Genomic DNA, 5,706 nt, shown 5'->3' with positions numbered 1-5,706 from the left:
ATATATTCTTTCCCTACAACTTCAAGTGAGTGTTATATATAACATACATTATGCTTGTGCACCTTCCACTTTATTCTCGTAATCATTGAGCTATGCTTGTGCAGTTTCCATTTTATTCTCCTAATCATTGATCTTCACCTTGGAGTCGTAAACGTCATGGACTCGAAACGTACGGAATATGCGGAATGGGCGGACATGGCTGCCATCCTCCGGAGGTAGTTTCAATCAATTTCGTATTGGCATCTTCATCTGCTCTAATTCGAAGATATCATCAACTAATCAATTACTCATTTACTCATTATTTTTTGCCGGGCAGGGCTTGGAAACGGTTCATCAATACTGTTCCGGGTGAATGGTGGAAACCGGAGCTTACATTTAGAGATTACCCTGTAAGTAGTACTATATATATAGCTATGTCCGTGAAACTTTATATATGATATTTACTTTCAATACGATGCTTGATTATTAGTTTGATCGAACTATTTTTTCGTAAAGTGTATGAGGCAGGAACAAGGGAATAACTTATGTGGATACTACGTCTGCACCTTCATGCGTGACATGGCCTGTCCCAAGGGTGGGGATCCCCAAATACACCACACTCGTGTACGATAACAAATTTTCACAATTAATCTTAATTAGTACCATCTATTGTATTGAGTTCCATTCATATATTGATCTCCTTTTTTAAATATAGATGAAACGCCTGCGGGACACTCTCATAACAGCGGATCAAATAAAAGCAATTCAAGAGGAAATCGCGGGATTCTTTATTACCGAGGTCCTTACCCCAGGTGGAGAGCACTATCGGAAGATCGTGACGGCGGAGGATATTCGTTCGGGAAAAGTTGTATTGTAAATATGCATGCATTACGTGTACTTGTGTTGACTATGTCGTCTACCGTTGACGATGTCTATATATATTCATGACGATTTTTTGTGGTTTCTTGAATGATATATATATGCATTGCTGAAACTCTGCCGCGGCAAGGGAAACAGACTGTTTCTCGCGCGGCAGTGAAACGCTGGTACAGCCCAAATCTGTGCCGCGGCAGAGAAATAGCAATTCTCGCCGCGGCAGAGAACATAGGCCCGGTTCGTACCACGAACCGGGACCAAAGCCCTTCCAGCGCGAGCTCCCTGGTCGCACCACGTGTTGAGGCCTTTAGGCCCGGTTTACCTTTGAACCGGGACTAAAGGGCACCCCTTAGTCCCGCCTAGTTGGTCCCGGTTCGGGAACCGGGTCTAAAGGCCCAAACGGACCGGGCCTATTGCCCCGTTTTCCACTAGTGCCCGGCACCGTACGGAACCAACGCCATGTGGCTCTGATACCAAGTGTAGTTTTGGCCCGAGGAAGAAAAAGACTCACGATATGAAGAGCACACAAGAGATTGGCACCGCACAACTTGTGCCTTTTCTGTCTCACTTTCTCTTAAACAAAACGAGCTGATTACAGAACTATAAATAGCACACACACATGACAGACCACGGTCAGGCTCACAGTTGCCTGATCCGAGGATCACTCCACTAACTAGCTCCACGAGCCACTACCTACATGCACGCGCTAGCTTGAGTCACTCTCAAGTCTGCAGAATTACAGGAGCTTGCCAACAACGGCACACTACGCACGATCTCAACTGAATGCGTTCACTTCTCCCTGCTTGCCGATCTGCCGCATGACTCGCTCGCTCTGACTCCACGGAGCTTTTGCATGTTCCAGCACATCCTATATGCACAATCTTACTCCTAATCAGCTAACTCTCTACTGAACTTTGCATGTACACACGTAATCTCCTTTTAACGTGAGTACATTGCCGCAGCCTAGCCTACTGATGCTAGCTTGGACCGAACCAACTACATGCATGCAGAAAACTTAAACATGATCAACAACTAGATAACAAGGTTAACTCCAGCAATCACCCCCTTAACCTTGTTGCCATTTATTCAGTAGCTCCACGCCGACCATCACAGCAACCCCGGATGCTCGTCGACATCCTCGACGGCAAGATGCGCCCGTTCCTTCCTTGGCTCGGTGCAGTCGCGTGAGAAATGCCCATAGTCTTGGCAGTTGTAGCAGCGCACCTTGCGGATGTCGAAGGTGTTCTTCTTCTTGCCGCTGTTGCCGGTGCCGTTGCGGTCACGGGCACGCCACTCCTTCTCCGTGAGGAAGAGCTGGCTGTCACTCCGTTCGCCGCCGGCCTGCGCGCGCCGCCGTGAACGTTCCTTGAACGCCTTGAGCCTGCCCAGCGCCTCCTCGAACGCCATCTTCTCCGGGTCGCAGAACTGCTCGATCCCGGCCACCGCAGGGTACAAGCGCTCGGGCACGGTGTCGAGGAGCTTCTTCACCATGGCGGCGTCGTCGAGCGTCGATCCAAGACTCGCGTACCTTGCCGCCATGCCGCTGATCTTGCCGGCGTAGTCGTCGAGCAGCTCCCCCTCCGCCATGTACAGCTTGTCGAACTCGCCACGGAGAGTGGAGAGCCGCGCCGCCTTGACGCGATCAGCGCCGACGAACCTCGTCTTGAGGCTGTCCCACACCTCCTTCGCCGTCTTCTTCGCGGACACCTGCATGAGGATGTCCTCCGACAGCGCGCCGAGGAGCTGCGCCCTCGCCGCCTTGTTCTTGTTCACGTCCACCGCCGCGCCATCCGCAGGGGACACCGCCTCCCAAACGCCCGCAGCGTCGAGGTTCGCCTCCACCTTGATAGCCCACACGGTGTAGTTCGTCGACGTGAGCATCGGCATTGGCAGCGACAACGAGCTTCCCCCGGCACCGTACGGAACCAACGCCATGGCTCTGATACCAAGTGTAGTTTTGGCCCAAGGAGGAAGAAGAAGACTCACGATATGAAGAGCACACAGGAGATTGGCACCGCACAACTTGTGCCTTTTTCTGTCTCACTTTCTCTTGTACAAACTGAGCTGATTACAGAACTATAAATAGCACACACACCACGGTCAGGCTCACAGTTGCCTGATCCGAGGATCACTCCACTAACTAGCTCCACGAGCCACTACCTACATGCACGCGCTAGCTTGAGTCACTCTCAAGTCTGCAGAATTACAGGAGCTTGCCAACAACGGCACACTACGCACGATCTCAACTGAATGCGTTCACTTCTCCCTGCTTGCCGATCTGCCGCATGACTCGCTCGCTCTGACTCCACGGAGCTTTTGCATGTTCCAGCACATCCTATATGCACAATCTTACTCCTAATCAGCTAACTCTCTACTGAACTTTGCATGTACACACGTAATCTCCTTTTAACGTGAGTACATTGCCGTAGCCCAGCCTACTGATGCTAGCTTGGACCGAACCAACTACATGCATGCAGAAAACTTAAACATGATCAACAACTAGATAACAAGGTTAACTCCAACACCCAAGGCCCAGTGCGTCATCCGCCGTGAGCGCCTGGAAGGCGAAATAAATCCTATACGACCCTGCTACTGCGACCCGGGCGGTGGACCAAATCTCACACCGCTCATCTGAAAACAACCAGCATACCTGGTACCAGATCCCAATATGATTTGCTACGTGTAGGACAGGGGATATGGTCTACCGGCCGGGTCGCACATGCTCTGGTCGTATAGGATTTATTTCGCCTGGAAGGCCACCACCACGCCTATGATGCAACCGTCGAGCGTGAGGAGCAAGGTTGCCACCGTCCAGAACTTCCCGGCGAGGAGCTCCCGGCTCCTGCGCATGGCGCCGAAGTGGACGGCGTCTTCCAGCACCGACACCACGCAGGCCAGCTGGCCCACCACGGCGGCGTACGCCGCGCTGGCCCATCCCAGCAGCCGCAGCGGCAGCATCATCCCGTCCTCTAGCCCGAGCAGGGCCGCGACGGAGAGTGAGGTGAAGATTAGGAGAAAGGGGACTGCGGCCACGAGGTGAAACGTGAAGAAGAGCCGCGTGAGCGGGACGACGGGGAGGCACTCGTTAAGGACGATGTGGGCGGCGGGGAGGCCACCGTCTGTGCAGTAGAGGGAGGCGACGCAGAACATGTAGGCGCTGGTGAAGAGAAGCAGGATGTGGAGGTGGAAGTAAACGCCCCAGTCACCCATGTTGGTGAGGAAAAACGCGGAGAGGAACGAGCACCCAACGGTGGCGAAGTTGGGGAGGATGACGCGCAGGACCACTCGGGCTGGTCTCGCGGCGGATGCCGGCGAGCCCGAGGCCGCCGAGATCCCGCTGCTCCGGTTCCCACCCGTCCTTCATTGTTCCAGCACGTAGGGAGGAGAACTCAACTACTGAAGTAGGAGATCACGAGCGCACAGTAGAGAGGCAGAGTGACGTGGGGAAAGGGCCTTGGCTTCGGCAATGCTCCCGGACATGTCTTTAGAGCAATTCCAATAGTATAGGCAACTGTTGGCTATAACAAGATGTCATATCATTTGTAGTCATCATATAGCTAACATGTATAATAGTTGGCTATAAGAATGTAGTACTTTACTAATATATGGCCCACCTTTCACTCTCACAAGGTGCCTAGGAGCACGTGCAAGAGCTGGCTATTGCATAGTAGCCCACCTCCTTTCTCTCTCCTCTTCTCTCTCCTCCAACTCATCTAAAATATATTATTTAATGTCTTATAGTCAGCTGACTGGACTCTATTGTACTTGCTCTTATACCCCTTTGAGCAAGCACGGAATCACTGAAAATTAAAGTGTTGCTAAAGGAAAATGTTGGTAAAAGAGGGTGGCATTGGGAGAAATTAAGTCCGTTTCATTTCGTTTTACTCCCTGATGTTTACCAAAACTTGGTGAAACTTAATGACACACGTACACGAATCTAAGAGCATCTCCAGCCCCACCCATTCGATAGGTCCGAAAGCGTGAAAATGGGGCGCTGGCCCGAAATAGCACCTCCAGCCGCCGCCCCCAATATTGTTTCAGAGCCGGCGCGGCCCAGCAACGTATCCGGTGCCGAAAACACTTTCCCACTTCCCCGCTCTAGCGTGCCGCCCATCACACTGTCGTCCCTCCACCGCCAGCCGCATCCCGTTCCCCGTCCCCACCCTATGTCGACCCTGCGCGTGAGGTGTTCCACAGTTTGCCAATGCGATGGACTCCGACGAAGAGGAAGTCGTTGTCGCCGATGCGGCGAGGGAAGCCAAGGGCGACGAGGAGCATTTGTCGATCCTCATCGTATCTAGGCCATGATCGCGGAGGAGAATAAGCCGAGGCTCAGTGGTTCCGCGCCGGGCACCACAAGAAATTATTATACTACTGGTACTTATTTACTATGCTGAACGTATACAATTTGTTGAACTTGTAATAAATTCTTAGTTCATTTGTTGTTTCAAATTATAAATTCATCAGTTCATTTGTATACGAGGGCACTGGCTACTCCCATGCACAGATAATTACCTCTCGGGTGGCATCACTTAGCATGTTGTGATATGTAGTGGATGGACTCAAGATAATTAGCCGGCCTGAGCAACGTTTATGCATGCAACCTTTATTAATAATAAAGGCAGACAAGCCCAATACAAGTAGACATACATAAAGTAAAAAAGGAAAACAAACCCAGGACAATACCTTCACCAGACTACCATTAATCCTACCATAAAAGGCAAAAAGAAGAAAGACCATATACCACTCCTAAGGAAAGCCTTCAAAAATAAATCACTGCATGTGTGCCGATCATATCAATGTATGAAACATGCACAGGACCTTCCTTCCCCTCGCCATGGAGGGCGGGTC

The 5,706-nt window shown here is 51.3% G+C and overlaps 1 pseudogene; it reads right to left on the bottom strand.

The window, feature by feature from the left end:
* Positions 1-3,367: 3,367 nt before the first annotated feature.
* On the bottom strand, positions 3,368-4,219 carry LOC124646737 (annotated as a pseudogene).
* Between the last annotated feature and the right edge of the window lie 1,487 nt (positions 4,220-5,706).

This window comes from Lolium rigidum, chromosome 4 (assembly GCF_022539505.1).
Source record: "Lolium rigidum isolate FL_2022 chromosome 4, APGP_CSIRO_Lrig_0.1, whole genome shotgun sequence".
Lineage (NCBI taxonomy): Eukaryota > Viridiplantae > Streptophyta > Magnoliopsida > Poales > Poaceae > Lolium > Lolium rigidum.
Note: the sequence above shows the minus strand (reverse complement) of the source record. Positions and strands in the feature narration are given on the sequence as shown.